Source organism: Daktulosphaira vitifoliae, unplaced genomic scaffold (genome assembly GCF_025091365.1).
Source record: "Daktulosphaira vitifoliae isolate Bord-2020 unplaced genomic scaffold, ASM2509136v1 Scaffold_3, whole genome shotgun sequence".
Taxonomy (NCBI): Eukaryota; Metazoa; Arthropoda; class Insecta; order Hemiptera; family Phylloxeridae; genus Daktulosphaira; species Daktulosphaira vitifoliae.
In genome coordinates this window covers 35,997,004-36,007,513 of record NW_026099574.1, presented here as the reverse complement: position 1 = coordinate 36,007,513, position 10,510 = coordinate 35,997,004, and the positions used below count along the sequence as shown (strand labels likewise).

Here is a 10,510-nt window from a genome sequence, read left to right as displayed (position 1 = left end):
ATTGTGAATATTTCTGGAACATTTTCAAAAGTTAAGTTGAAAAAGTTAGTTTTTGTAAAAAAGTTGCTATTTTAAATCCCCCACTGTGAGTAGAATAAGTGTATATTTTCAAAAAAATAATATCAAATGAAAGGGAAATATCTAACGTTTTAATATCAAAAAAAATTATGTTGTTTTGTTGATTTTTGAAAAAGTTATAGAAGTTTTAAGAAAAAAAAGTGAAAAAAATGACAAAATTTAACGATTTTAAAAATTGTAATTTTTTTGGAGATTTCCCCATTTGCGGGGAATGAGGAAAAATTTTTCCATTTTTAAGGGTAATAATCTTCAACGAGATACGATTTGTGATCTTTCGACGTACTGTTGAAAGAAACCGGTCCAGTGAGAGCTGAGAAAAAGTGGCAAAAGACACAAAAAAAAAACACAACATAGTAAAATTAATACCTTCACAACAGGGCCGGATTTACCCAAATAGCGCTCCTAGGCTAATAAGGAACAAACGTCCACTTCTTAGAACACAGATATAATGAGAGCTGAGCTGATCACCCCCTTCCAATTTACTCAAAAATTTGTATTTTCTAATGTATAATGTATAGTTACTTAAAAAGTATTTAAAAGTCAACGTAAAAAAATTATGTATTGAAATTTTGTAGTTTATAATTGATGATAAAAAAATCAATCGTGCATAAATTATAATTAATGAATAATAATAAAAAATAATAATTATACTTTTTATCTATTAATAAACGGTTAATTTAGTAAATACAATTGTCAACTTATTAATGTAAACAAAAAAAATGTGCACCGTTATAAAAAATAAGAAACATTAATTAATAATACTTTTAGCGTTTCCTTGATTTGGTTGCTCGACACAATTTATACGACCGCCGTCGCCGATTATTATTTTAAATAATATATACCGTCGTGCCGTAGCTACCCTGCCCAATCACATTATATATATATAAATATATTGTAGAATATATTCCAAGCTATTTTTATAATTTTACAAGAGCGAGCAACTAATTTACCAGAATAACTACATTAATTCTAGTAGATGGAAAATTAAATTCGCAGAAAGGAATTATATCTAAAAAAAAATCAAGAGTTTTGCCGGCCGCAGCGCCCCTAGGCTATAGCCTAGTTAGCTTAGTCCTAAATCCAGCCCTGCTTCTCAGCTTCGCATCGAAGCTAATAAATTTTGGACTTTATTTTGTCTTCACGGTGAAAACGGCTACCGAATGCTATTTTTGTGTGAAAATTCTCGATTTTATATTTTACATTTTTAATTTAATAATGTTATATCTTATTGAAAATTGTATGGATCAATACAATTTTCTTAAGAGAAATAATATTTATATCCCTTTTTCATTCGACATACTTTATCTTAATCAGGATATAAATAAGGAAATAGAAAATCATGTAGCTTTTGGAATAATACATAAATTTTTTTTAATTAAATATTATCTACAGATATGCTTTGAAGCGTTTTTTATGATAGTGATTTGAATCACTGTCAGATATCATTATCTTGACCCAGCTATGCCACGTCCTAACTGTGCTGAGTTATTTTTTATATATATACTTTTATGTTAGGAGTGTAAAAATAACTATACAATATATTAGCGGTATTCATATATACACTGCTATATATCTATATCTATTGTCCATTAATAAAGAAGTCATTTAAACTCGATTTGATAAAACTGTATTACTTTGACACAAATAAATATTAATTTTTTTATTTTATAAAGGGTTTCATTTTTGTTTTGATGTAATTATTCATTTATTTCTTTAAAAAAAATGTTAAAAATTAATTTAAAAAAAATTAAAGAATCACAATTAAGTATCAAGAAATACAGATATGATAGGGTTAAAGTTTATTTTTCTTTGTTTAAAAGTTTTCTTGTTTAAACAAAAATAAAATGAGCCCATATAGAAATTGTATTAAGTTTTATTAAAATTAGTAAATTAAATCATGTTTTTAATCTGATTTATAGAAATACATAATAAAAGTATTAATAGTCTATAAAACTTTAGTTATGTGCAAAATAGATTCTACTTATTGTTTCGATTATTTTATTTTAGTTACTTTTTTAGATTACCAGTAGGGTCAATCCATGCTAAATCATACCGAAGTGGTTGCTCGACCACCTTATTATTTTCTTAAATTTTCAGGGTTCATTCTTTATGCGTTTAAATGGGTTTTTGCGATGGAAAAGTTAAAGAGATAAAATACTTATATATATATATACCCACCTCAGAAGTACAAAAAAACGAAAAACACCTAATATGAGATTTAAATTGATAGAATTAAAATTAATTATTTTAGTGACATTTTTTCAAGTCCAAAATGTAGCCTGCAACTAGTTGGTTTTAACCAAATATTAACTCCAATTTATGTTTCCATTTTTTCCAAAGAAAAAAATAAAGGGATAAATTTATGCACCCACCTCAAAAGTACAAAAAAACGAAGAATCCTAATATGAGATTTAAATTTCGTAAACCTATTCCCGGGAATAGGGAAAAACACAGATTTTTACCAATTAATAACAGTACCGTAAGAAGACTTAAGAAGACACAACATTCTAACTACTAGAATAAAATCAATATTATTTATTCAAATAATTTACAATAATATAATTATCATGATAATTTAATGAATTAATTTTTTATTTTGCAACTTAAATAATGAATCGTTAAATATTACATATACATATAAAACAATTACATAAATATGATTTAAAAACAACAAAAAACTATCATTATATTATTTGATTTTTGAGCGGATTTTAACTGATTTTAACTAAATTTTACTTGTTACACTATTTTAAACTTTTTTTTACATTGAAAGAGTCGTAAAAATGTGAAGGTCATAAATAAAAAAAAAATTATTTTAATCTAAAAATATAGCATAGAGAATAAACCCCGAAAATTTAAAAAAAAAATTAGGTGGTCATGCAACCACTTTTGGATGATTTGGCATGGATTGGCCCAGTATTTTTTAGTATTATTTAAGTAATCTTCAAAATTTTATAGACAAAATTATTTAGTAGCATATTAAAATGTTGTATTTTGTCATTATATTTGTTTGACAAATAATACTAATTACTTGATTTTTTAGAAATTTTATCATATAAAATTTATGAAAATTAAAGAAATGTATCACATACAAATCTATGACAGTATCCATAACTCTAGGATTATATGAGTATAAAAAAAGGTATATATATTCCTATAAAATTTCAGAATTTCATTTACAACAATTTTTTTTGTTATAGGAGTTAATGTAGGTTATAAATTTAAAAAAGCTGTAAAATGGTAGAATTTCAATATTTAATAGTTATGTAAAAGTTTTTTTTTATTTTATTCTTATTTATTAAACACTCAATGTTATAAATTAAGTAAAAATTATTTATTATCTTGAGAATGTTTTCCCTTTTGAAACGCAGACTAACTTTCTTAAACATTTATAGTACTATAGTTTTTGACAATGTTTCGAAATTATACAGAATGTTCAGTAAGTAAGGAAACAGACAATTGTTACAAATAATGAAAACAATAGAAACCCGTTTCCATAGTTACTGAACACTGTATAGGTTTATACAAAGTGAAATGTTTATCATAGACCACTCAATTAATTTCAAAATAAATATAATGTTGGAGAAAAAATTTTAATTTTATTTAGTTACATATATTTCTTGATTTATTTTATTTTATTTTATTTATTTATTCTATTTTAAGCTAATAATTAGAATCATCCTTCATAACTTGTATAAACTATATAATAAAGGGAATATAAACTTTATTTTTTTTAATGACATATTTAATTAGCTTAAAAATAAAAAACCGAGTAGTTTATGATAAATCTATCAACTTGAATAAGCAATGAAATGTTTTATTGCTTTTAAACCAATTTGTAGATTACGTAACTTATCTTTTATTATTCCATTACTAAACAAATAAGTCTTAATTAGTTTAATACATATCTTTTATGGATATAAGTATTATGAATATGATGTTTAATTTGGCTGATATTGTATACGTTTAAACAATACTGCACTTAATCAAAGTTAATATTATTGAAAATTTTTAATTCAAGTTACGAAAATGTATTAATAAATAAATATATAATTAAAAATTTGAATCATTAACGTGCAAACAAAAAAATTAAAAACTAAGTTAGTTTCAAAAGATGTTTCAAAAGTCAAGACCATTAACATATAAAATGAGTAAAATGTGTGAAATAAATAAGGATGTAATATATTTTTTAATAAATCGACATTAAATAAAAATATAAATAGATTAATAAAGAAAAAAATTAAGAGGGCAAATTAATATATTTTCCATTAGTAGTAAGAAGTATAAGCTATTTAGGGATTTTACATTTTTATTTAGAATTTTAGTTAAATATATATACATAATGTATAATAAGAATTTTATCTTTTGCGATAGTAATTAAAATTTAATAGAAAAAAATAACCGAGTGTGAAGGTGTCATTGAACTGAAATATCTCGTGTAAAATTAAAACGCGTACAATAATGATGTTCTAAAAAATGAATAAATATATTTTAAAAAACAAGTCGAACAGTCCTGCTTGTATACGACATGTATAAAATTTGTGGTCGAGACAGCAATGTAAAAAAAAATGTTTTTGGTAGTTTAAGTTGAAAACAAACTTTTTACAGCCGGTTTGCTATTCCCAGACCATAAAACAGGTAATGGATAGGGTTGGGGTACTTACACACGCTGAACACTGAACACATACTACTAGCTATATCTTATAATTATAAAACGACCCGTGTTCCGGCGGTCGACGGAGACGTTGTAGTCAGTGGAAACTTATATATATACCTACAATGTAAAAGGGGAAGGTGAATGTAAAGTTGGAGTAGTAGGTCGAAGGGGAACTACCTTCGCAATGCAACCGACACACGCCAGTAACTATAGTAACACCCTTCGTATTGAATCCAATTTCTGTTCGGCCGGGCTTTATCTCTAAGCTACCCATCCTAGTGTCGTCCTTCTTCATACACAAGCACACGCACGCGCCATCGAAAGAACCCTCAAAACGCCATTTTGTCTTGTTTCTATCCCTCAGCTCCCATTGCGTTATTTTCGCGGCATTCGTCCCATAGGATTTTTTACCATCTTCTATTTATATCTCTCTCTTTCTTTCAAATTATTTACTTCTTTCTTTTTCACTCTTTCGTTGTTTTTCTCAAGACACATTAATTTTTTTTTATACAGCTGGTGGACGACGCGATAGAGTATAGAATTGCTGTCGGTATTTCGCAGCAAGTTTATATTTTGTTATTTTCTTGACTTTTGCGGGTTGTCCCGGATTTTCTAACAATCAATTCTGCGGATAAACGGAGCGAAAAACAGCCTTAAAATAACTAAAGCGGAAAAATATACATTTTCACGTGAAAATGTAGTTCAGGGATAGAATAAAATGGTTTGTGATATTCTGTACTATAACAATTATTATTATCATTTTTGTAATTGTAGCTCTTACAGTTATTTCACATAAATGCGCAAAGAAAAAATTTACCAACCGCATAATTTTATTACATAAAATTTATCGTAATATTTTTTTTTAAAGGTAATATTTACATATTTAGTACAAGTTATAATTATAGTTATTATATTTAGTATAATTATACAGTTGATAGTTATTAAAACATTATAACAGATAATTTTTGGTGGTAAGACACATATGAAATACGAAATCTGTAAAAATCGCAAAACACAAAGATACATTCATATTTGTTAGTATTAAATAAATACCACTTTTAATAGAAAAAATCAAATCCTAAGATTGTCATACGTCACGTTATTGATATTAAAAAAAAATAGATTTGCTGTTAAATAAAACAACGTCTTTTTAAGATTTCAGCATTCAAAATATAATTTTTTATTCAAAGATGACATTAAGTATATTCATAGGGGGATAAATTGGGAGGAGAACTCAGAGGGGCTAAAACTCATCCTTTCCAAAAATTTTGACATACTCAAAATATGTAAATACTTCAATTGTAAATATTTTAAAACTTTTCTAGGGAAATATTGAAATTGTGCCTAAATTACACTACCCTAAATCTAAATATTAGTATATTTTTTTTCATTATTTATTTAGCTAAATTTATTTGTAACAAGTTTTAATATTTTTAAATATTCGTAAATTATCTATGAACTATGAAAGATAAATAACAGGTTGTCAAGTGAACAAACGTTGACAACAATGATGGTTGCAATAACAATAATAGTATAAAAATCTCTTGGTAAAGTGTTGTGGGGGTATATAGTGCCGTGTGAGCGAATTTACTTAAAACGAACGACGACCATTCTGTGGGACTATACAGGCTTATACTTAATCCTCTAGGTACCTATAAGACCTTCGCTTATTGCAAAAGCTGTTTTTTCTCTCTGCCCAGGTTATACGAACGCACTACACTTTGGCTCCTGGCACTATTTCATCCACTCTCCTTCCCCTTTTTTTCATTTAGTTAATCGATTTCAATCCCTTTGAATAAAAAACACATTGATATAAAATAAAATAATAACCCAGCCACTAATTATTAAGTCACTACTGCCATCGTTTTAATGGTTTGGCCTAATTGAAATCGGATACATTAAATAAATAACCAATAAAATGAAAATATGTTAAAAGATTTAAAAAAGGGATTTTGTGTATTTCTATATATTAATGCGGAGGGTGTTAAACAAAACGACGCGTCACCATTAGTTCATTATTAACGACCCAACAGACCCTGTAATGAATGAATGAACTCAATATTAATAATTACTCTTTTATGGTTTTGCATAAAACATTATAGTCTGTTAAATAGTGTATGAGAGCCATATACTGTGTAACAATAACGAATTATGTTTCGTTATTTCCAAAGTAAAATAAACATTTATAATGGAACCATTATACATTTCTTTTTTTTTGAAGTTGTATTATTGGACATAATATATTTATTATCAGAAAATTATGTGCAATTAATTTACTAACAACTATTTAAAAAAATGATTTAAAGTAATAATTTATCAAAATTTTATTAATTATAATTTATATCTATGGATCATACCCAAAAGCTGATATATCACAAATTCGGTTTATTGATATTATTTTATAATTTTATTTTAAAATGTTATGTGTCATTACCAAAAAATCACGAGTCATTTTTATAAGGAACATTTGTTTTTCACACTTTAAAAATATCAATTTCCTTAAGACACTACTAAAATTTTGCTTTTGTACTCTTGATAAATTTTTAAATTGACATATCAGCTTCTGGTGTATATGCATAGATTTATTATATACTGCAAAGTAAATATTATTTTTCCTTGAAGTATTTTTTATTTGGTTCATAATATGATGTATAAGACATATTAATTAGGAAAAAGTTTAAGGACCAAGTAAGTAATTAAAAAAAAAAAAAAAATTGATGATTTATACAGACATATTCAATTTATCATTTTATAAAATACCACAAAACACGCATATTTATTTGATGAGAACTTTTTTGAACAGACTTAGTAATAAATAAAGCAAAATTAAAAAGTTATGTAACTTTGTACAATGCAGTGTATATTAATAAATCATATTCTTAATTATTTATTACTAAGTAGACAATTTTTTTTAATTTTTTCGAAATTTATAAATAGCCATTTTGTAACTCTGTCTTAAAAATAATTTCTGATGGGTTGAGAATGCATAGTATGGATGAAAAATATACACTATAAGAGATGTATCCGCCGCAATACATAACAATTAGATGTATTAAAATGTTTGTAACTCAATAGGTTGAAAAGATCTAAAAAAATAGCTATTTTAAAATATTGAAAAAATAAAAAATACGTTTTATTCTTCTCTTATTAAAGACAAACAATTAAAAATAAATGCTTTTATTGTAATTTAAAATTGTAAAAATTATTTTTAAACAAATTTAAGGGGCACACCTAGTGTGAAATTTTCAAAAAATCGATTTTTTTTTCCCCCCATATTTTGATAGGTTATACCTTTAAAAATAACATACTAAAATTTTAAATCGATATCTTAAATAGTTTTTGAGTTACAGCCATTTAAAAGAGTAGCCGCTCGGCAGTTAGATAGTTGCATTGGCTACGGGATATACCTGAAGTAAGTTTAAGCACGATTACCTCCCACTGGATCCAGAAGTTGAAAAAGGTCTAAAGCCTATTTATGAAGATTTATCTCGGCATGAATTGCTTGATAGATGCAAAGGTAATAATACTCAAAATAATAATGAAAGTTACAACGGTTTACTTTGGCACTTTTCACCAAAGCACCTTCATAATGGATTGAAAACTATTGAATTAGCAAATTTTTTTGCAACTTCAATATTCAATGACGGTTACTCCTCAATTTTAAAGATATTTAATGCAATGGGAGTAAAAGTTGGACCTGCAGCAAGAGATTATACGGCTCTTAAGAACGAGACGAGACTACGAATCGCTGATCATCGCCAACGGGCTTGTTCAAAAGAGGGTCGATCATCTCGAAGAAGAGCTTCTTCAGCTCAACAAGCACTTTTTGAGGAAGAGGAAGGTGAATTATATGGGCCTGGAATAGCAGATTAGCTGTAAGTATGATTTTAATCCATTTATAACAGTGAAAACGATAATTTTATCTTTAAACGCATTTTTCTCGAAACAGCATTTTTCGAATTTGCTGGAGTGATTACTCGGAGACAAATGATCTGATCGCTATCAAATTTTTTTTTGCATCTCCTCTATATAGTTCTCCATACGATGACCCTCCAGTTTTTTGATCTGATCAAAAATCGAATTTTGGCAGGCCAAAATCGACCAAAATTTTGGGAAAAATTAAACTTTTTTTTTCAAAATGCCGCCATTTTGTTAATTTTTGATTTTTTTGTTCGCCCGAGGGTCATCGTACAGACAATATGTTTTAGTTTAACGAGAATTTTTTTTTTTAGGTTTTATCAACGGAGAAGGCTGCAATCACTCTAGCAGTGGAGGACCTTTTTTTTTTGGCGCCGCCGGAGATCGCGTGTCATTTCAAAAATATTTAATATTTTATTTCAAAAATTTTACCGTGTATTCTCAAAACATGTATAAATATACCCTCAAAATTTTAAATAGATGGATTCGCTAGTTTTTTTTTTTTTTTAATTCCCAAAAATGGCCTTTTTTTAGGTTGTTACACTAGGTGTGCCCCTTAAGAAATATATTCACCGGATCAAAAATAATTTAAGATATCAAAATATAATTGATCGTTTTATACACTTTTTAATTTATGAGTTATTTGTTTATTTTTTATTATCCCTTTGAATTTAAAAGGTATTATCTTTTAATTTTTAATGACAACAATATAAACGTTAATATAATGTCACATTACGTTGTTTATAAAGTTGCATGAAGTATGATATTGATTAGCTTAACATATTTTTGTTTAATTTATATTTTTCAGCATGTAATGCTAAAATACAATTAAAAATAAACTGCTATGTACGGCGTGTGCTTAGAAATTAACAAGAATTCTGGAGAGTCTGATTATCAAAATTTTTTTTCAAAATGTTTGTACACATGTCCCTGAAGTATAATTCAATTTTTAGCTGGATTCATTTTTTACTTTGTCAGTGGAAGTCGCTAAAATTAGACGTGTTTTTATGACTTCAGCGATTTTCGTTTGTAAAAAAAAAATGGATTATAGGATTTGTATCAAATTTTTCGTAAAAAATGAAATAAAGTTTAATAAAGTGTGTGAAATGTTAACAAAAGCCTATGGTGTGTCTGCCACGAGTAAAACAAGGGTTTACGACTCGTATAAGCGTTTTCGAGATGGCCGTGAAGACGTTGAATATGACAGACGCCCTAGCACATCATTAACCGATGAATAAATGGATAAAGTGAAAGAAATGGTTATAAACGTGTTTGGTAGAGAAAATTTAAGGGGAAGCAGGGGCCTTAAATACTAATGGCTGACGAAGCGACATAAAACAAATAGTTAAAATCATTTAAAACAAAATAATAAAAAATATTAAAAAATAGTACAAAACTCAACTGATTAAATGAAGTTGTTGATAGTGGTGAGTGGACTGTATGAGATCTTGTGGTAATGGTGTCAAACATCTGAGTTTTAACAACTTCGCAATGAGAGGCGTAACAGGAAAATTTGTTCCAAAATTATTGAATTTTGAACAAAAACAGCAGCGAACGGAAGTTTTTCAGGAGTCACTTAATGAAGTCAATGACGATGCAGAATTGATGAAACGTGTTATAACAGGTAACAAAACATTGGTTTTTGGATACGACGTCAAAACTAAGGCTCAATCGCCTCAGAAGAAGCATTCTGGATTACTAAGACTGAAAAAGGCTTGACAAGTGCGATCGAAGGTGAAGGTTATTCTCACAGTGTTCTTTAATTTTAATGGCATAGTGCATCATGAATTCTTGGCAAGAGATCAAACGGCCTAATAAAGAGTACTACCACAAGTTCAACGCCATTTGCGTGAAGCA

At 27.3% G+C, this 10,510-nt stretch overlaps 1 long non-coding RNA gene across 1 annotated transcript; it reads left to right on the top strand.

Moving 5' to 3' along the window:
• The first annotated feature begins 7,958 nt into the window (after positions 1–7,958).
• LOC126900636 (uncharacterized) lies at positions 7,959–9,134 on the top strand. Its single transcript, XR_007702891.1, has 3 exons — positions 7,959–8,252; positions 8,402–8,610; positions 8,968–9,134. It is a non-coding gene; the product is annotated as an uncharacterized LOC126900636 (long non-coding RNA).
• Positions 9,135–10,510: the final 1,376 nt, after the last annotated feature.